General features: G+C 34.9%; 1 long non-coding RNA gene across 1 annotated transcript; it reads right to left on the bottom strand.

Annotated features, from left to right (window-relative positions):
• Positions 1 to 1,313: 1,313 nt before the first annotated feature.
• On the bottom strand, positions 1,314 to 21,072 carry LOC143253335 (uncharacterized). Its single transcript, XR_013029514.1, has 2 exons — positions 20,644 to 21,072; positions 1,314 to 1,507 (listed from the first exon to the last, which is right to left on the bottom strand). It is a non-coding gene; the product is annotated as an uncharacterized LOC143253335 (long non-coding RNA).
• Between the last annotated feature and the right edge of the window lie 1,558 nt (positions 21,073 to 22,630).

Below are 22,630 nucleotides of genomic sequence, written 5' to 3'. Positions count from 1 at the left end.
TTATTATATATCAGTAATGTAGTTGTACACACACAGACTTGTTAGCTCCACGGTAAACTTCAAAGGTTTACAACCGTAAAATTCTGGGTTCGACCTCCGGACACAACTCAAATAGCTCGTTGTAAAGCACTGTGCTTAACAGCAGTAAATAAACAACATATACAATTACTTAACTATGGATGACAATGTATAATGAAAAACTTCCTGTACTAATTATGACAACATAGTATTACAAGATATTAATTTGCCGTCTCAAAGTTTAAATGTATAGAGAAATGTTTGTTTTCCATGGATATTTTCTCATATCGTTACGTCTGCCAGAATGTGTCGCCATTGTTTTACTCGAATCTTCGGAATTCTGATACTCACAGATAAAGTTTGAAGACGACTTGAACGAGTAATGAAGAAAACTATCATAGTAACAAGTGCAAAGTTTCATCACCATCACCAGGTTAGAACTCATGGGTAATTAGTTATCTAATATGTTTAATTATTGTTTAGTTGTTAGAACAAAGCTGCACGAGGGCTCTCTGAGCTAGCCGTCCTTAATTTGTCAGTTTAAGACTAGAGAGAAGGCAGCTAGCCATCACAACAGAACGCCAACACTTGGGCTACTCTTTTACCAACGAACAGAGGAATTGATCGTAAAATTAAAACACCTTCACGGCTAAGAGGACGAGGATGTTTGGTGTAACTGAGATTCGAACTCGCAATCCTCAGATTACGGGTCGAGCGCCTCTCACCACCTGGCGATGTCAGGCCGGTTTAAATTAGATGATCCTAAATATCTTTAACCAAGCAACTGCAACTACAGTAGAACTAGTCGTACGTTTAGTGGTCTTCATAATATTGGAATAACCTAGAAAACGTCACTTTGATAATTGTTTTGTTTTATGTCCGCTTAGAAACTGCTCAAGATTTGTGTGCTCGCCGTTCTTACTTTAGAGCCGATAGACTAAAGGAAATGCAGTCAGTATACATTACTTACCGCTTATGTTTGTATGACCGAATAATTGGAGCACCCTACCCCCAAGTGGCACAGTGGTAAGTCTGCGGACTTATGACGCTTGAAACCATGTTTCGATACCCGTGATAGGCAGAGTATAAATAGCCGATTATGTAGCTCTTTGCTTAATTACAACCAAAGAATAGGAGTTAATTTTCACTCTTATAACGCACCCACGACCGTAAATTCCAGATGACCATGGGTTCTTTTTTTTTTTTTTTTATCTCTTTTCTCTCTCTCGTTTTTGTGGCAGCCGGTTGATCCTAGTACGACAGCCTAGTCCCGTTCAGTTCTCGGTAATAGTTGGTTGTCTTATAATTCATTTATTATTTTTATTATGTTTGGTACATTTACCCAATCTTCCAACAGATTTATCAGATGTTGTTGGTTGCAACTGTCATTAACATCGTTATAGTGGCAAGACAACCAAATTTTCTTTCACAAGTTCTCCTTTTATGCAACACAATAATAATAAATGAAATCTGGGATCCTGTCTGTCACCTGAAAAAAAGTTTTATAAAGAGCAATTAATCATTTCCCACAAACAGTTAGTAACTAAATCTTTAATACCAGTACTTGTTGATAAATGAGATGCATTGTTCAAATAATTACCTCGCGTTGAGTTTTGTCGTTGTTGCCGCTGGTACACAGTTTTCCTGAGTCAACACTATATAAACTCCTATTCCGGACTGTAGTGAAACTGTGAACAACGTCTCAGAAGCTGCTCATTAACGACTTAAAATCAGTTGTTTGAAAATTACAATTTCTACGATGCTGAGTATGAGTGACTAGTTTTATTAAATGCCAACATTTGCTTAAGACAATTAAATCAATTATATTTAGCTACACTGTAATGGTTTAATAAAAGAAATCATTCGAATAACACAACCATCTAACGCGCTTAATATCCACCTGCCACTTTATGCTGGTAATTCACCACCTAAAAAACAAAGCGCCAGTTTTTTTGTTTTTTGAATTTCACGCAAAGCTACACAAGGGCTATGTGCGCTAGTTGTCCCTATTTTAGCAATGTAAGACTAGCAACTCATCATCACCGACCGACAACCTTTTACCAACTAATAGTAGGATTGCTCGTAAAATTATAACGCCCCCACGGCTGAAAAAGCGAGCATGTTTGGTGTGACGTGGATTCGAACCCGCGACCCTCACATTACGAGTCGTTACCTTAACCACTTGGCCATATCGAGCCCAATACGGTACCTAAAGAGGATATGTGATTATTAGCGCTTAGGAGTGACAGTAAATAAGTATGTATAACAAACAATATGTCACTCACGTTACGGATACTGTATCCAGTACCGACGAGGCCTTTCACCCAATAGATTGAAGTCACTTGGGTCTGACATACTGAACACTTAACTGAGTATTGAATATCATCAACCAGTTTGTTCGCCGTTTATTTTTTTTGTTTTGTTTTTCAGTTATTTAAATAGACCCATTATTAAATTAACAGTTATTTCTTGATAACTCGAACAAAGCGGAATGAACTAAAAACCTTCGTGAAAGAAGCGAATGTATTAGCTACTAACAGAAACAATCAAGCCTAAAATAAAAAAACAATGGCTTCAAGTCCTTGATTTCTTCTACGAAATCATCAAAATAAGAAAAGTGTACACAAATAATTCGTGAGAGATAATGGTTAATTTTCCCTTCTCTGTGAATCATGCGAAAGAAAATTATCTTACCTTCGTCATTAATTTCAGAAACTAAGCAAAGAAATTATCCATTACGTGAGTAAAATGTAATGTTTTATGAGATATAAAAACTTAAGGAAAATTAAAGTAACAGACAATCTTTATAATCATTTTTAATAACTGACCAGTTCAGAAGAACGACGATTAGAGGAAACTTAATCTTAGGAACAGATTATCATCTTTATTGTAGTCGTTGAGTTGAAAGCTTTAAATGATAAGTGTTAGCCATTCCCTGTCTTTATAGTATAACATTATCTTAATGACATTCCTAGTCTTAATATAGTTACTGAAAATTAAAAAGTATAGCAAAACAAAATTGGCTTTTAACAGTAATATAGTTATAGAGTGTTAAGTTGTAAGTGTAAAAATCTAAATAACGCTAATATAGTTGTGCAGTAATATATACATATATATTTGTAATAGGGTATTAACAACTACTTGTTTAATTTATCACCAAAAATAATTTTATTCTTCTTGGTGACTGTTTATGAAGACTAAATACCTGCTTCGCATCCATATTTTAGAACAACCATAAATTTAATTTTGCCTTCACCGAATAATTTTGTCTTAATTAATAAAATCTGTAATTAGCAACAATATAAGAGTTGGTGATGTTCGTATTTATAGAGTTTTCTTTGAAAATATTCTTCATTTGTTTCTTTGGTTCGATTTTTCTTTTTTTTCCAATTCAGGGCGAGAAAAAAAAAAGCAATTGCTATTATTTTTGAAACACGTTTGTATGCAATGTTACAGTCGCTCAGTTAACCCAGAAATTGTTTCTTTTGCATATACACTTCTACTTTCACTGTACAAAGTATTTATTAACTAACATTTGACTCGTATGGCTTCTCCAAGATCCTCTGCACTGCGACTGATAATTTGAAAGCTCGCTCAATATGGGAAAAACGAAGCCTGGGATAATATTATTGGAAAGCTAATACTTGCCTTATAGCTGGCGATAAGATCGATAAGAAGTGGTTATAAAAAAAAAAAAAAAACGGCAAAAGTCTCTCGAGTGAAGAAAGACAGTTGCTGTTCATATAGCATCTAGCTAAAAATTCACAGATTTGACACTTTGCTGAACGATGACGTCATATACTCAATAAAATGTCTGCGTTATTCATCATACCCAACAATACAGGACATTTATTCACGAGTTAGAATAGGGTACATTTAACAAAAAAAAAAAAAGGTAAATAAAAGTGTTAAAATACTGGACAGGCAGTAAGTATTTTATGGTAACTATTTTAAACAACATAGATTACAAATCAGCTGAAGATATATATGGTAAAGAAAAGGGACACGTAGTTGTGATCAATTAACGAAAAAAAATAAACAAACTAAGAGACCATAACTTGCTCAAGACGAATCGAAACATTTTCCGTTGATTCAACGATGGAGGGGGGGGTCTAAATTACATACGTTCGATTTTGTTTGTTTTTTTATCACAAAGCTGCGTAATGGACTACATCTGCTGTGTCACCCCTTGGGGAATCGAACCAGGGAATTTAGTGTTGTAAGTCTATAAATTTACCGCTGACCCACCAAGGGACAGGATAAACAGATGTTCTACAGAACACGTGAATAACATCAATTTGTTTTTAATGATAAGTAACCAGCACTATTTAAGTTAACAATACTCTTAGCGACAATCAAAAAAAAAAAAAAGAGAGAATAATCGGTCATCCAATGACGTTTCACGTACCACATTTCATTACTGGGTCAGTGTCAATGGTAATCGGATAAGCGAACGATAATCCTTTAAGTACGTAGTTTACGAAAGTTCTACATAAACACATTTTCAACATCTTGCAAAATAATTGTGACAAGATGGTTCACGTGTTTCTAATAACGTATTAAAAGTAAATAACGTTTGTTTCGGGTTCAAAACCTTCAGATTCTTTGTCAGGGCGAGTTTCAAGTAATCGTAATGACGTTTCTAGGTTTATCTATTTAGTCTAAACGTTATTTTTTGGAAGATCAATTCTACTATTTCGTAAGTAGAAAGATTATTTTTAAATATCCGTGGCGACAATGCATTCATGACGTCATATCTGCACTGAGCATAGAGAAAAATAAATGTTCTCTGTAACAGGAAATGGAGCCGAGACGGAAAAATCATGACCCCTATTGCTAATTTACATGCACACAGGATAAAAATCTCGCGAAGTTACACATCGCATAATAAAAAAGTTTTTCCAGTATCATATAAGTAAGACGTCCATTATACTATGATACAAATATTTTCGTCGGGTACCCTCGTTGTTATCTATGCTTTCGGTTGTAAAACCAATACCTTACGATGATCGACAAGCTTAGGAAATTCAGGCTAGCTCACATGCCAAACTAACAATGCAAACTAATTATCAAAATAAAAACACACATGCATACATGTGAAACAGTAAACGAAAAGTAATAAAAATAATTTAGAAAAATATTAAAGAGAGAACAGAACATGTTTTACTTACACTCTTGAGCAGATATACATGTATTATAATTACTAATCATATGAGCGATAATCAACGTTATGCCAACTCAGAGGCTTAGATTTTTTTTTTAATGGAAGAGTTAAATATTATAGAGATTGAATGTTTGTAATTAAAGAACACACAAAGAATAAATATGTTAAACAGCGACAAAATTTAGCATCCGAGTCATTCAAATTTCTGATTAATAGCTGTCTCTTTGAAATTACAAGACATGAAAGTGCAGGAACAATTACCAATGTGAAACGTGGCTACGTCTATCTTGAAAGCCTCAATAAGTGGTGTTTTATAGATTAACAATATGAAATACGTTGGACATTATAAACAATAAAACCATGTGGATCATAAAAACCATACATACATACGTAGATTAATAACATGAATTTGATAGATTGAAAAAAAGAATACGTCGTATTTTAAAGATTACAAACCTATACTTACCTTTAAGATTTTAACCATCTTAGATGTTATATCTTTAGATGTTTTCAGAAAAAAAGGTTAAAAGCTAGTGAATGAAAAGGTATTTATAAAAAGGAAGAAAATGTAACGAATAACTGAAAAGATTAATTATTTCTAGAAAACGAACAGAAGGCTACTACCACAGATATCGAAACTCGGTTTTTAGCGTTACAAGTCTTCAAACTCACCGCTGATGTACCAAGTGGGAGGGGACGACACGTAAAAGTTTTTTTAAAATAGAACGATTAAAATCTATATGTAAAAACAGCTCGTTTGGGTTGAGAAAAAATTTTTTGCAATACGTTTTTTTTTTGTTGTTGTTGTTAAGCGCATACCTCTACATATAGCTACCTGTACTCTGAAACACTCTACAGGTACAAGACGCCCAAAACTGGGATTTTGATATCCGAGTTTGGCAAAATTCAGTTCAATACATCTCTATGTTTTAACATGTCTCAGAATTGAGCCTGATAGTGATTAACTTGAACTTCGGTTATAGAGTTGATCGATATTACAGAGAACTTACAAAGTTTACAATAATATGATAAAGAAACCAAACCTGTAGCTTTTCATACAAAGAACTTGGTCCAATTACAAGTAACAAAATACTAGCTAACAATAAACATGCAGCTATTCAGTTGTTTATAAGACTATGCTCTTCGATATCAAACACGCCGAAACGATGCATTAATATTATCAAGCAAATGTCCTATCTATATAAATAATACACTTACATTTGTCTGTTTTTCTGAAACTTTTCTTCGAAATTTCTCGATCCAACAGTATAAATCTTATATTGTTAGAAAGGCCTTTGTTCGTGAAGTCCAGATTGCATTCAGTATCGACTTACCAGTGTTTTGCTTAGTAAAACTTATACGTAAAAACGGCTCGTTTGGGTTGAGAAAATTTTTTACGTAGAGGAGTGAACACGTTTCGACCTTCTTCGGCCATCGTCAGGTTCACAAAGAAAGAGAGGTAACTGACCGGAAGCTGACCTCATGTTTGAAAGGGGTTGTGTAACCGAGGGTCGGAATGTAGAGAGCGGTGTTAGATGTTTGAATATATAATTTTATATTTATTATTATTTATTATATTATTTTTAATACAGATATAAAGGTGTTCCTTTGTATTGGTTTATTTTGGGTTTAAGCTGTTGTATAAGTAAGGCTTCTTTAATTTTGAGTTTGTTTATGTTTGTTTCTTTAGTATTTGAGTGTTTTCTATGGTTATGTTGTGTTTATTTGACTCGCAGTGTTCGAAAACGTGTGAAGGTGCCTTTATGTTCTTTGAATCTGGTTTCCATTTTTTTTACTTGTTTCTTCAATATAGAAGTCGTGGCAGTTATCACATTGTATTTTATAAATAATGTTGGTGTGGTGTTTGTCAGTAGTTTTTACATAGTATAGACCTCAGTTTTGTGCCTGGTTTTTGAATAAATTTGGTATTAACTGGAATGTCATATTTTGTTACTAGTTTTTGACAAATGTTGGTTATTTTTCTGCTGATGTCGGGAATATATGGTATGCAGCAGTATATGGTTTCGCGATTTTTTGATACGGTTTGTGGAGGAAACTTATTGATGTTGATGAAGTATTGTTTTATTTTGTCCAATTCGTTGTTAATTTTACGTGGTAAGCATAGTTTTATGGCTGTTTATTTGGTTTCTTAGTATGTTGAGTATTTGTTTTCTTTCATGTGCTGAGTCCCAAGTAATGTATAGTCCAGTATGGGCGATTTTTCGGTGGATTTCCGTTTTAAATTGTGTATCGGTGCTTGTAATTTTATTCAACAACTTAAGCCCAAAATAAACCAATACAAAGGAACACCTTTATATCTATATTAAAAAAATAATATAATAAATAATAAAATATATAATATAAAATTATATATTCAAACATCTAAGCCCGCCCTCTACATTCCGACACTGTTACACAACCCCTTTCAAACATGTGGTCAGCTTCCTGTCAGTTACCTCTCTCTTTCTTTGTGAACCTGACAATGACCGAGAAGGTCGAAACGTTGTTCACTCCTCTACGTAAAAAATTTTTTTAACCAAAACGAGCCGTTAATATATATTTCTCTATAAGTGCGTTTTCTCGACATCACTAGTTAGTAAAACTTTAATTCAACGAGTGTGATATACGATGGATGGCCTGGCATGGCCTAGCGCATAAGGCGTGCGACTCGTAATCCGAGGGTCGCGGGTTCGCGCTCGCGTCGCGCCAAACATGCTCGCCCTCCCAGCCGTGGGGGCGTTATAATGTGGCGGTCAATCCCACTATTCGTTGGTAAAAGAGTAGCCCAAGAGTTGGCGGTGGGTGGTGATGACTAGCTGCCTTCCCTCTAGTCTTACACTGCAAAATTAGGGACGGCTAGCACAGATAGCCCTCGAGTAGCTTTGTGCGAAATTCCAAAAACAAAACAAAAAACAAACAATATACGATGGCACAATTTCATTGTCATTATATGGCAAATGGCTTTTAACTTTGTTTTGTTTGTTTGTAAAATATTTGGCACAAACAACATTTAAAGTAGCAGGTAATTTTCTAAAATAACGTTACAAAATATACAATTGCTATGGTGTTTTTCGACTACATTAGATCTAAAATGAGCATGCGCAGTTCAAAGCCACATGCTTAATCATTTTGTGAAGACACATTTCTGCATATTCCACTGAATTTGCCTTTATTACAACTTTACATTTACCTTACTTGACAATAGTTTAGCTCAGATTCTTTTCATATCATGAAATAAACACCTTGTAGGTATTTATTCTTTAGCACTGGTTTTATTCTTTGTTTTAATGAGTGTCGTGTTTTTTACAAATAGACCAGAATTTATCGATCTGACACAATGCCTACAAGGAAGCGTAGCTTAAATGACGTACGTGAAAGTGATAGAACGAAGAAAATTCAAGAGCATGGTACGTAAACTATTAATTCTTAAATATGTAAATACAGGGTGTTCGGAAAGTCACTGTGCAATTTTGTATAACAGCATTTATACAGTCTATTTCAAGCCAGCAACTGATAGCGGTGTTTAGAAACAAAAAAAGAAGGATCCAAGCCTGTATTGATGCCAACGGGGGTCACTTTTAACATTGTTTATAATTGTCATTCATATTTACCTTCTGTATTCTTGTGGGTTTTTTTTAATTTCGCACAAAGCTACTCGAGGTCTATCTGTGCTAGCCGTCCCTAATTTAGCAGTGTAAGACTAGAGGGAAGGCAGCTAGTCGTCACCACCCACCGCCAACTCTTGGGCTACTATTTTACCAACGAACAGTGGGATTGACCGTCACATTATAACGCCCCCGCGGCTGGGAGGGCGAGCATGTTTGGCGCGACGGGGATGCGAACCCGCGACCCTCAGATTACGAGTCGCACGCCTTAACGCGCTTGGCCATGCCGGGCCCCCTGTATTCTATATTGAAACATGTCTGTTAATAAATATATAAGTGCACAGTGACTTTCCAAACACCCTGTAGATCGCAAGCCAAATAAACCGTAATTTGGTACACGAACAAACTCGAAATACGTAAATCATTTTATTACGCGTGTTAACAAAATGTCAGGTGTGAAGCAACCCATGACCACTTTCACACTATATGAGTCATACAGTATACGTGACTAAATATAATATCAATATATGTGGTCAAAACTCCACATTATCATACAAGTATCTATAAATGAGGCTGGCTACAAGCCTTCATCCTTTCATAATCGTAGTATCTTAAGAGGTTAAAGGTTACATTGTGTTGGACTCTGTACCCGAACTTCTGAAAGTCCTTATGTTCATTTTGTTTTAGTATCTGTTGAAATTGTGAATGTGATTCCTTCGGGGATTTACCGTAAGTAATTACAGACTAAGCGGCCTGGTCAATGACCCTTGACATTTAGATTAGTAGTCCCTAATTTTGAACTACTCATCAGGATAAATTATCTGTCTCTTTAAACCAGTTAACAAAACTGTCAAAGTTGAAACGGCAGAGCGTATTTAGCGGGATCACGTCTCAAAATCTGGACTAATCGATCTACAGCCTGACATCTCAACCACCAGGTCATCCTCGACCGTGAAACATAGGAAGGACAAAAACTACAAGACTGTTATCTAATCTTTGGTTGTGATTGAAACTCATGTGTTATTACTTCAGTGTTGTGTAGTTTTCTGAATTCCTCTAGAACTACAGTTAGTTACGTTATGCTAGAATTTCTTCTTTGAATAAGAAATGTTTTGTGATATAACTTTTATGTATTGATTCTGTGTTTTCTTCAAACAAAGTGCACCTCAATATACTAAAAACAGATTTCTACACCTTCATGTGATATCTGTGTCAAAACAACGTTGTCTGAGATCAATGTAAAGCAGTAGTTCTTTATGGTTTTTTGGTGGGTGTTTTTTTAGCTCAGGACCTATGTTTGCATATTAATGGCCAATTGGGACCCTGCAAAAAGTTTCAATGTAAAAATATTTTTAACCTAATATAATAAATGAATAAACGGTTATCTATTTTCAATGTCTATTATTTTTAATATATTCTAAAGACCTAAATGTGGGAAACGTTTATGTATAATTTTCCTTATTAAACACTACTGATCTGTTTAAAATGTACAGTGTAAGATAGGAACAGGTCTTGGCATGGCCAGATGGTTAGAGTGCTGGACTAGTAATCGGAAGATCGCTGTTTCGAATCCCCGTCACAAACATACTCGTCCTTTCAGCCGTGGGGTCGTATTAAAGTGACGGTCAATCGCACTATTCTTTGATAAAAAGTAGCTCAAGAGTTGGCGGCGATTTGTGATGACTAGCTACTCTCCCTCTAGTCTTACGTTACTAAATTATGGACGTTTAGCGCAGATAGCCCTTGCGTAGCTTTAAGCAAAATTCAAAACAAACAAATAAACAAGTTACGGATTACTAAAACAAGGGTATACTTTCCGAATTATTCCAAATTACATAATACGACATGTAGAAGGGGTTTTGCCGTCCAGTAATCAATAAAAGATAATTTAATGTAATATTCTTATTAGGAGTATATAACGTCATAAAACATTATATATACACATTATAATAGCTAAATACTTGATGGGTAAGTGTTTATGTATACACATATTCACTTTGTATAGAGAAGACATCCATCCCATCACGATTTTATTTCTAATTCTTAAATCTGTAAATTTCATAAGACAATAATCTGTATCTTTTGCAAAAGTCTAGATTAAGAGCGATTCACAACAGTACGAAAGAAATGACCACGGGTTACAAACTGTCCTTTCTACTCAGAATGGTCCAAAGAAAGGAACTGAGTTGTAATTACATTAAATTCAAAAATATAAGTGGTCCAAGTAGAAAGACCGACTCGTGCGCCTGAAGGTGATAACTGAGGAAGGGCTGCTAAATATAGGTTTGGATTAGGCTTCACAGACAGCATGATTTGAAGAAAAACTAAAAGATCTGATTATCTGGATAGAAGATAGTGAGATGTTAATTTTGGAGAAAAGTGGACAAGTTTGAAGAGTCACACGGGGGAAAGGCTATGGCATAAGAAACGTAGAAGAAAAGAGACGACTAGAAATAGCAGAGAGTACGGATTTGTTCCTGACGCAAACCGGATTCTAAAGGAGAAAGAAGTTTCTTATGATGCGCAAGAGTGTCCAGAACAAGATGCAGATTCACTACATTCTAGTCCAAAGAAGGGACAAAATAAAGTTATTGAACGTAAAGAAACTGGTAGAAGTAGCGGCACACTAACGGAGAAGGAAAATAAGAGGAAAACAGTAAGAGATTGAAAAAAATTAAAAGGTGAAGATGCTGGTGGCCCAAAAAACTGTCCAAAATGTAGAGAGTAAGTGAAAAAAACTGAAGAAATCTTATTCTGGACGCAATTTGCAGCAAAAGAAGGACGCAGACCTGAACATAAGGAAGTATGGTGGTGGAGAGAGAATATTAGAGCAAACCATCAAAGAAAAGAGGTAAGCCTTAAAATAATAGCAGATAAGGAAGGACGACTATTTAAGAATGGTTATCATAAAAAGAGGTGAAAAGAATGGTTGCAATGGCGAAAAACGAGGCAATTAAAAATTAGTATGTCAACATGGAAACATTATGAAGAGAAATGAAGGTTTACATAATAGCCAAGCAAAGGGAAATGGCAAAGAGAAACATTGCAATGACCAAAATTAAAGACAAAGGAGAGGAGCTTCCGAATGGTAGTAAAACAAAGATGGAAACAATACTATGAGGAATTACTTAACACCAAAAATGATGCAGAGGAATTGAAGGAGGCACCACCAATAGTTGGAGCAATACTTGACGTCAGTAGAATAGAGGTCAAAGAAGCTATTAGTAAAATGAAAATCGGTAAGACAATGTCCATCAAGTACTGTCATAGACATGACAAAAGGTACTAAAACAGGGTTTGGCAACTCTTCAAAAGAAGAAGAGCCTTTTTTTTTTTTTTTTGTCTAAGGCCAAAACCTTTTGAGATGCACAAATTACCCTGACGGTCTAATCTTAAGAAAATGTCCCCAGGTGGTACAACAGTAAGTTTTCGGACTTACCACGCTAAAATCTGGGGTTCTATTCCTCTTGGTGGATACAACAAATAACCCGAGAGTTGCACAAATCTCCTTAAAGTGCCACAGGTTGCCGTCCTCTGCACTAGAATAACGTAGAGTTGAGTATGTAAATCTTGAAGAACATTTAGAGGGAAAAAATACTCGCAGATGAAGATAGAGCCTATTAATACCAATCTACAAGCAAAAATCAGATGTCCTTAAGTGTGGAAATTACAGAAGAATAAAACTGATGAATAACCTGTTGAAAGTGGAAGAAAGCGTACAAGAGGGAATAAGGAAATTCGTAGATGTCGATGAAGTACAGGTTGGGTGTCGGTGTGGGAGAGAAAAAAAAAATAGATGTAATCTTCATTCTGTCTTGAAGGAAATAAGATGCTATATCATGCATTGGTAGATGTGAAAAAACTATACGACAGGTTCCCACAAGAATTAATATAGTGATGTCTCCAAAAAAAGAACTGCCAGAAAAGCTAATCATACTAGTAAGAACCACTTATGAAAATTCGACAAAAATCATGTAGACGTTATAAGAAGAAGCGGAGAAGGTTGGAGTAAACGTTGGGCTCCATCTAGGGTCAACCATTTGTTCGTCATTGTCATCGATTTCTTGAATGAGGACTGCCGCAAAGAACCTACGTGAGAGCTGTTATTCATTGTAAACATTGTCCTGATAGTTAAAAGTAAGAAGATGCTACAATTGCAAGTCAAAGTGTGATAAAAAAGGGTTGTTTTTGTATTTCGTGCAAAGCTACACAAGGGCCATCTGCACTAAACGTCCCTAATTTAGCAGTGTAAGACTAGAGGGAATGTAGCCAGTCATCACCACCCACCGCTAACTCTTGGGCTACCCCTTTTACAAACGAATAAGGGGATTAATCGTAACATTATAACGCCTCCACGGCTGAAAGCGAGCATGTTTTGTGTGACTGGGATTCGAATCAGCGACTCTCGGATTAGGAGTCGAGTACCACATGGCCTTGCTGGGTCAGTAGAAAAGGTTCGAAAGTGATTGTGAAAAACGCAAATCATGATGAGTAGAAAGTCAAGATACAGATGTAAAAGTGGATGCCGCTGAAGTAGATAGAAGACTTAAGGTATTGTAGAAGTAGAATTCAAATTGAAGGATAAAGTGAGAAAGCGCCAAGATACATAATCCAGACAGATTAGGTGAAATGAAGGAATTAGCCACATTCAACTGTGACAAAAGGTTACCAAAAGGCACTGAAAACCAGAGTGTATAAGACAGTGACTGGACTGTTGCTTCTCTGTGAAGCATAAACCTAGACCCTGAAGAAGAAAGACTGTTTGTGAGCAGAAATGAGAATGCTGAAACGGCTGTTGGGAGTATTGCTGAAAGAGAAGAGGTAAAGAAGTGGCAGTCGTTTGTCAAATCAAGATAAAAGCAAGATAAGCGAACCTGAAGTGATTCTGTCAGAGAAGAGGAAAAAAGAACAAATAATAAGCAAAGCATTGGAGCTGCCGGGAGCTGGGAGGAGAAAATAGTTAAGACCAGAAAGTGTTGGAAGGATCGGATTGAATTAGACATGAAAAAAGGATATCTACTTCAGTTCAGTACTTGTACTACAGTTCATCACTTGCTGCAGCCCAGTAACTGTAATATAGTCAATCACATGTATTACAACACTATGTACGTATATTATAGTTTATTATATCTACTGCATTCCAGTACTTGTAATATAGCATATTACCTGTAATATAGTCCATCACATGTAGTAGTCTAGTATTAATACTACAATTCATCATGTGTACTACAGCTCAGTACTCATGGCATAGTCCAACAGATGTAGTACAGTTCATACGATGTATTATTAATATACTAAGTCTACTAGTTACGATGTAGTCGAGAAAGTGTTATAGAATACATGCAATATTCAGCTATTTAATATAATGAAACCTGTGGATATGGTGAATGCACATCTTATGCCATATCGAACGCACTGTCAGCTTCCAAGTGGTATCACAAGGGATCTACTTGTACGAGTTAAGTAAAGCTCTACAACACCGGCTGTTTTGTAAGAGGCTTATATCTTTGCTACTGGTTAGTACTAACTTAATTATCAGAAAACGATAAACATGCTTCACGTTTTGCGAATATAGAATTTTTAAGTTTAATACCCAAGTGACTTTGTGTAGAAAAGTTTTAATACGTTCCGTAACGTATTAACTAAATGTGCTGTTGATTGTCATTAGATTTTGATCAAAGTAAGCAAACTACATATATTAGAAAGAATAATAAAAGAAAAACTTAACGACCAGAGTGCATCGATTCAGTAGTTGGGGACTCTCACCGTTAATTATATTTTCGCTTGTAATCCCATTATTATTTCACGAGCTCCAGCCAACTCTGAAGGTTTTCGTTAACCCTAAATCCAACTATTAAGCTGGCACTGTAAAATAATTATCATACCATATAGTAAACATACATAAGTAAAACATCAGCAGGTAAACAAACATATTACATGATGATATTTGTGTGTTAATTGTGGCCACAATATTCAACTCAAAGGACCGGATAAAACTCTTGTGATGGCGGATGTTCCTTTATGGCTGTATCATTCCTGGTTAATAATCCAAGACCAGAGAGTCTGTAAACTGACAATTTTAATTCCTCAAAATATCGCACTCTAATACAATCTAACCGTTTTAATACGTCCAATTTTCATTCTTCAGCTTAGCTTGTTCTCGTTTTGTACACGATAGAACTTGTAGCTTCCTTCCAGAGCTTGGTTTCCAGATTAATTTATTTACCGTTTCACTTTGTTCTCTCAACATTATTCACAATCGAGAGTTTCTCTATAGTCTAATAATAATTACAACAGTATTTTCAAAGACAGATTTGACAATGAAGCAAAAATCGAATTAATGCTTTGAAAATATGTTTACTTTATACATTATTGAATCTTACTTTTTCATTCAATTTTGGCATAGCAAGGTGCTTATGGCACTAGACTCGTAATCTAAGGGTTGCCGATTTGAATCCCCCTCACACCAAACCAAACGTACTCGCCCTTTGAGCCGTGGGGGCGTTATAATGTCACGGTCAATCGCATAATTCTTTGGTAAAAAGAGTATTCCAACAGTTGGCGGTGGGTGGTGATGACTAGGTGCCTTACATCTATTTTTCCACTGCTTGATTAGGTAAGGCTAACGCAGATATCTCTCATGTAGCTTTGCGCAATGAGCTGTGATCTGCCCACCGCAGATATTGAAACCCAGTTTCTAACGGTATAAGTCCGCAGACATACTGAGGGGGGGGGGAGCATATAATACGAACAGTGACATACGCTATTACAACTTCATTATCAATTATTTTTACGGCATAATCGCCCTGAGGACTCGGCAGACAGCCAGATGTGGCTTTGCTGTAAGAAAACACGCAAGCCTGAGAATCTCTCCCGTTGTTATTCCACACGTGGTTATAAAAAGTTTTATCACAGTGTAAAGTCAACTACCTTGACGTTATAGCGGTATTATTTAGTTTTATCATGATGGTGTGGAAAAAGCTGGTGCAACATTTTTATCATGTTGAAACACATCACAATAATCGATATCATTATTTCCCAATTTCGTTCTTAAATGTCAGTTTTTTGCTAAAGTTGGTTTTCTTCAATACCAATAAACTCTTTAAAATAGTGAACTTGAGATAGGAGATTCAGACCAATACGAGTGTTTTTCTTTATAAGTCCACTTCTGTTTGCAATTTCTTTAATAACCTGTAAAGTATACAAGATCCTTAATGTCAGCTGAGAATAATACTGCCAGACCACTGAAAAGATAAAATGGATAAATCTTAGGATAATGGCCATTCCTTTTCCCAATTCAATTTCCATTATATACATTCAACGTTGGTTTTTATCTTTACGTAAACCAATTTATAGTAAGGTTGATCTTTCCATTCAGTCCTTATTATGACGTCATTATTTGCATTATTGATTACTGATGCCAATATGAAAATAACTAAATATCATTGAACATCGATTTTAATAAGAATATTTATGTAAAGTTCGAGCAATTTCAGTTGAATGACAATATTTTATAATTACATATACAATAACTATAAACATAATATCCGATATTTCAAATGCTTCAAGTTCCATGTTCACTTTGTTGTAAGGACGATAAACAGGTGAAGTAATAACACGCTAAGCAAATTATAAATTTATTTTTACGAGACGCAAATATTTTTCTTGAAATAACGTTTGAAATAAAATAATTATTGTACGAATCATATTTATTTAATCTGTCGATTTTTGTGCCAGTTTGATTTAGTTTTGCAAAAGAGTGATTATTTAATATATGCGATAGAAGAACCATGTTGTCTCTTTATCAATCCATTTTGCTTTCCGTCTTTTATTTACTTATCTATCCATATTATTATCCATCAGCTATCTATCATTCATGTTGTTTTCCATATATATGTCACCTATCCTTTATTTATCCATTAGTCCTGTTTGTTTTTGAATATCGCGCAAAGCTACACGAGGGCTATCTTCGCTAACCGTCCGTAATTTACCAGTGTAAGACTAGAGGGAAGACAGCTAGTCATCACTACCCATCGTTAACTTTAGGACTGCTTTTGTACCAACGAAGAATGGGATTAATCGTAGATTATAGCGCCCCGACGACTACAAGGGTAAGCATGTCTGGTGTGACGGGGATTCAAACCTGTGACCACCTGGACATGCTGAGTCTACCCATTAGTCATATATAACCTATCGATCAATCCATCCATCATCTAAATATTCATCTATCCATCCAGACACCCATAATACTTAGATTCATCTTGCTACTGATCTATTTGATATATTTGCTACTTCGTAAGAAAGTTGCTCTGAAGTATATTATATGATGATATTAGAAACATAAACAGTTATATTAAAATACCCGATTTTTATTTCTGAGAAGTGCCATATAAAAATAATAGCGTTAGAGATAAGCCATATCAAAGTAATACCCAAAATGTATGTGTTTATTTATTTGTATAAAGCTTCAAGCAGGTAAACAAGATACGTGTTCATATATGTAAAGAGTGTGTGTGTGTGTGTGTGTGTGTGTGTGTGTGTGTGTGTGTGTGTGTGTGTGTGTGTTTCTTATAGCAAAGCCACACGAGGCTATCTGCCGAGTCCAGGGAGGGTAATCGAACCCCTGAATTTAGCGTTGCAAGCCCGAAAACTTACCGATGTCCCAGCGGAATACTTCTATTCCACACTGATAAACAAACTGAAATACATAAAACTGCTTTTTGTCTCTCTGCTATGTTTCTCTTGAAAACAACAAGATTCCAGATTAAAACTGTATTTCATTCAAGCCAACGTTTCGTTACATGCTTTCTCCATTTTTTGTACAATTAGAATAAAAGCCTGAAAACATCTTTAAAATAACAACCCAAGAACAAATAATGATACGACTTAAAATAGACAATGTCCATAATCATCACTTCTGGGTATGATGAGGCTTAATGGTTAAGGTACTCGGAATGTGATTTCAACTGTTCATTAATAGCATGTCTCCTTTGAGGCAAAAATCAATCTGAAACGTATTGTCGTGGGTGTGTTATAAAACTGAAGGCCAAATCCCATTGGCAGTGAATGCCAATGCCCTTTTGACTTTATGTGAAAATTTGGGGAGCTATAAATCAATTTTTGTTTAATATTTCGGAAAAGTTATATAACAAACAACACTTCCCTCTGTCTTCCAATTGAACAAAATGATAAAAATATACGTCTAGATATACATCTATATATAGACAGATAACAGTATAGATAGATACACTGTAATACGCCCTAACAGTCCAGTGGTAATCGTACGATGTTAAAACGATGTTGCACCCGAGATGGGCACAGCGCAGACAGCCCATTGTTCGGCTCTGCGGTTTCTGCTGAGTATTATGTGGCAATCCTAGGGTTTGCACCGACGCATCTGACCCCTCAGATAGAGATTGGCTTTTTTGCAGGATGTTGAAGAAAAGTGGTCTTCTGGTTGTATATTGAGCTCACAAGGTGGTCCAAGATACATCGTACGAAGTTTTGTTTTCTAACTGTCCCATCCCTCTCCGAATGTTGTTGATGACCTCCCATGGTCGCCTTTTTCGCCGTATTAGAATAGAGGAAATCGATATCCTGTCGGCAAAGTTATACCAAATTTATCAAAATATTTGATTTGGTATTGGTTTCTTTTGAATGTGGCTCAAAACTACACGAAGGCCATCTGCGTAAGCCATCTAGAATTTAGGAATGTAGGACTATGGGGAAGGCAGCTAATCATCATCACCCACCGCCAACTCTTGAGATATTCTTTTACCAACGATCAGTGAGATTGACCGTAACATTATAACGCTCCCATGGCTGAAAGGGCGAGCATTGTGGTGCGACGGGAATTCGAACCCGCGACTCTCGGATTACGAATCGAGCGCCCTAACTACCTGACCGTGCTGGGCTAGGATTCTGTGGTAAGAGTTTTCATTTGTAAAGATATTTCTACCCAATTTTCCTATGTGGATCAGCAGTAGGTTTATGTACATGTAACGCTGAAATTCGCTCATTGTTCAGCTTTACGCTAAAGCAAGCATTCTGCGCAAGAGACTCAACAATAGCACTATTCGTAATCTTTAGTTTGTTCTCACTAATGTAAATTATTTCAGAATAACTGCTCTCATAATCCACATTTGTCACTTATCAAAGCAGGCTTGTAGCTTAAATACTGAATTAATTAGAATATATTACTTCTGCAATTTAAGTTGCTTTTAACTAAAACAAGATTAGCCATCATTGTCCAACCAGTAATGAACATTTTAAACTGATGGTCATCCATGAAGTAAAAATGGAATTATACGAGTGTGTTTTAATAATACTTTTTACGTTCTATGTAACTTTCATTTCGTATTCCCTCCCCTTCACCAATACAACGGTATTTCTGTGAACGTGAAACACTAAAAACCGTATTTTACGTCTGGTGGTAAACTAGAGAGAACCTGTTGTGTAGCTTTATGAACCTGTTGCGTAGCTTTGTGCTTAACTTCAGACAACTACATCTCAATTCGTTAAATTATCAGTTACTAAAAGCTCAAGTTTCTCTTTTACAAATGATAATACTTGAGTCATGTGTGTAACCTTCCACCACCCCCAGTGCAAGCTTATGACTCTACAAATCAAGTTTTGATACTCACGGTTAGCACAGCACAGATAGCCTACACTGTAGCTTTATGTTTAATAACAACCAAATCAAATGACTGATTTTAATGAACAATGGCTACCGCCTAGAACAGTGAAAGTACAGAAAAACGTTTAAATACTGTAAACTAAACTACAATTACAAATGGTTTCAGTAGAACTGGTAGTTTATGGCTATTAACAGTAGCACTATTTTAATAACTAATATTCAAGGTCATTAAGAAACTCAAAGGAAACTGTCCATCTTTCCAAAATAATAATAATAAACACTTCTCAGAAACCTTTCATTCTCTCAGCACGAGCTCCATGAATTTGACCGACCATGTGACCTCTTTGAACTCGTTTAAAGTCTTTATAGATTTAATGCTTCCAACTTTTAATATAGTGTGGGCATCGTCACAAAATTTCAGTCCTTCGGTTAACATCAAGTCTTTCACACACAAAATAATCATATTTTTAATGAAGTAATTTTAATAAACTAAAATAAAGATTTGTCCACGAATATATTGAGTACTTGTTTTGAATATGTCCGTATGCAAAACAATTGCCCCCAGCTAGTACAGCGGTGTGTCTCCAGATTTACAACGCTAAAATCAGGGGTTTGATTTCCCTCGGTGGGCTGAGCAGATAGCCCTATGTGGCTTTGCTATAAGAAATACAAGCAAAACAATTTTTAAGTTAAGACTAAAAATACGTTTTCTCATATCAAAAATCTCATTTTTCCTTTCTGTAATCCCTAGATCCTCCTAAATACATTTCAAACTTTTTTTCAAATAAACTTTATACTTTAACCCTATTTCGTAACTACCAAAAAATTGGAAATATTTATTTTTTGTAGAATGAATTTGAACTGTAACATGAAACTGCTTTTGTTTATCCTAAGTAGATTTAAGACCATAACAGTATACATCTCTACATACATAAAGTTTATTATTTTACTGCTTTTTCATTACCATTTGAACCGTTTTTAACTACACTCCGCGCCATTATAAGTTGTAAATCACTCGGAGCATGTGCACCTCATGTTACGCTATCGAATTACATTACCCACTTTACAAGTTGTTCGCATGCGTGTCTCATGAAACGCTGGATTATATTATTACTACTAATCTTACCTAACCTCAAAATATCCCCATTTTTACATTTTAGTTACTTCTATAATAATAAATAAAGAATAAACATGAAAAACAAGGAATAAAAAGTACTTACCCAAACATTTTTTCTTGCTGTCGATTGTCGGTGAAACTTGAGCTTATTTTTTATACTAATTGTAGTAATGCACGAAATAATTTTTATTTAATTAAGTAATGCACCAAATAACAAACCAATAATATGCAAAAAGCATACAATTTTTTTTTTTAACAATTACAATTTTTCTACCTTTCTAACTGTACGACAAGAATCGTTACAAATTTACTCAAGCTAGCTGTTGTGATTCCAATGGGAACAAAAGTTGTATTAAAAGTGAAATTAACCCTTATCTATTCAGAACGGGATACAAGACACCAGTTGATAGATGGAACTCTGACTTCCTACTGGATATGTATAATATACAATTAAACATAAGAGAGAAATATTAGCACGTCTTGAAAGAGAGAATGTAACAGGTAAGTGAATAACGAGGGGACTGATTCTCTATTCCATAGCTCTGAAACTAAACAAAACTTTGTATGAGCAATAACAATTTTATAGTTAGTAATTTACGTTAAATTTCGTATTTTTTCAAGGGGTGGTGAATAAAATAGGGAAGATAATATATTTAAAGGAAATGCGTCACGTGTGTCACACAAGGAAAATTCAGGATTTTTGAAAATATTGTCTTGTAGAATTAAAAACTTAAAATTCACATACTATTTAAATATAGATTAGTAGTTAACATTTCATGCTATACTTATTGGTATACAATATATAAAATGTAATTTAATAAAATTTCGAATGTAAAACTTTGTGTCATGCGCAGAAAGGGATACTCGAGGTATGAGAATTAATAAAATTGTCAAAATCGACGGAATAAAAGAGTTTATTTAATCTAATAATTTTATGAAATAGTTTCTTTGCTTTATCTCGACCTTTAAATTCGAATGTATTATAATCTCTATCAAAATATTACGTAATAAAACGTCACAATGTAGTTTTATTTAATTATTCTAATTCTAACATTTCCTACTGTATCCTTCGCCAACTGTGAGATGAGAGTTCTTATCTAACATAATTTAATGCTTTTATTATTAGTATATCTAAGATTATACGTGAAAAAATACAAACACAACACCTTGCTTGAAAAACAGCCAGAAACAACACAATAACAATAAGTGTGGAAGTGGTTTATGTTATGTTTAGCTGGAAACATAAATAATTTTAATTACTGGGAAATAACAAGTGTGGAAGCAGGGTATATCAGGAAATGGGCTAAATATCGTTATTTCAAAGTTCTTATTCTGTGAACAACTAATAAATAATGTACCAACTGTAAATTATATTCAAGTTCTGAAAGCGTTTTAATCTGATTCAGAGGAATCAGCAAAATCTGACGAAGTTGCTCTTTAAACATCTTTGTTCCAAATACAAACATTTCTTGTATTCGAAAAGAAAGTTTCTACTGGTTTTATTTGTTTCCACTGATAGATTGCGCGAATATTATTCGATTTATGTGTTCAATAAGAATCTCATCGAATGAAATATTTTACTTCAGGTTATGAGGCATTTCATTTTATCCGCTCTCTTCATCAATAACAAATTACTTTACGCAGTTTTTGTGCCGATGAATATTGCATGCATTCAGTGTTCTTTCGTTAGACGGCGCTAAACAGATAAAATACAGCGCGCTGCGCTTTCTTCTAGACTCTAGGGTTTTTAAATAAGCAAATATGAGAAATATACTGTTTCTAAGTCCCGTGCACATAATTGTGATATCGTATATTTTCTGTATTTTTTTTTTCTTTTCAGCTTGTAATATGCAAGATAATTTCGTCGTCTTCATAATTCTGTCAGAGAATTGGTGATAGTACATAAAATAAACAAATAATTTCTATGTATTCTAAATGCTCTATTCTGTGTTAATTGTTCAAATCATGAACAGAACTGGTTATATCTAATATATATATATATATATATATATATATATATATATATATGTAATTTAATCCTTTAATTATTATTTATTATACATATATTTATTATGAGGAATATTTTCTCA

This window comes from Tachypleus tridentatus, chromosome 6 (assembly GCF_004210375.1).
Source record: "Tachypleus tridentatus isolate NWPU-2018 chromosome 6, ASM421037v1, whole genome shotgun sequence".
Taxonomy (NCBI): Eukaryota; Metazoa; Arthropoda; class Merostomata; order Xiphosura; family Limulidae; genus Tachypleus; species Tachypleus tridentatus.
Note: the sequence above shows the minus strand (reverse complement) of the source record. Positions and strands in the feature narration are given on the sequence as shown.